The sequence below is a fragment of the Arachis ipaensis genome, chromosome B05 (assembly GCF_000816755.2).
Source record: "Arachis ipaensis cultivar K30076 chromosome B05, Araip1.1, whole genome shotgun sequence".
NCBI classification, from domain to species: domain Eukaryota; kingdom Viridiplantae; phylum Streptophyta; class Magnoliopsida; order Fabales; family Fabaceae; genus Arachis; species Arachis ipaensis.
This window is the reverse complement of record NC_029789.2, coordinates 145,393,111-145,393,492: the sequence shown is the minus strand read 5'-3', so window position 1 is coordinate 145,393,492 and position 382 is coordinate 145,393,111.

Genomic DNA, 382 nt, shown 5'->3' with positions numbered 1-382 from the left:
TGTGGAGTGTGATGGGACAATGATTACACATTATTAATCAATTCGTCTATCTCCTATATATATGTAGCTAGATATATATCAAAATCTTGGGCTTGGGTTTTAGCTAGGATCTATAGTTTTCTTTATCATCAACTATATATCCCTACCCACCCTTCATAAGGGGTCCTCTAATAATATAATATGTTAGACCTACTAAGAGGCATGCATGCATTTTATCATATGTAAGCTTGTATTATTCTCTTGTACAATGCTATTGGAAACCCTAAAATAATAGTTACGATAAGTTTATAGTTATTAATTTGAGCTATTAATAAATTTGTAGATATAGAAAATTGGATTGTTGCATTTGTACTCTCTTCCATTACAAAGTGCACTAGTTATT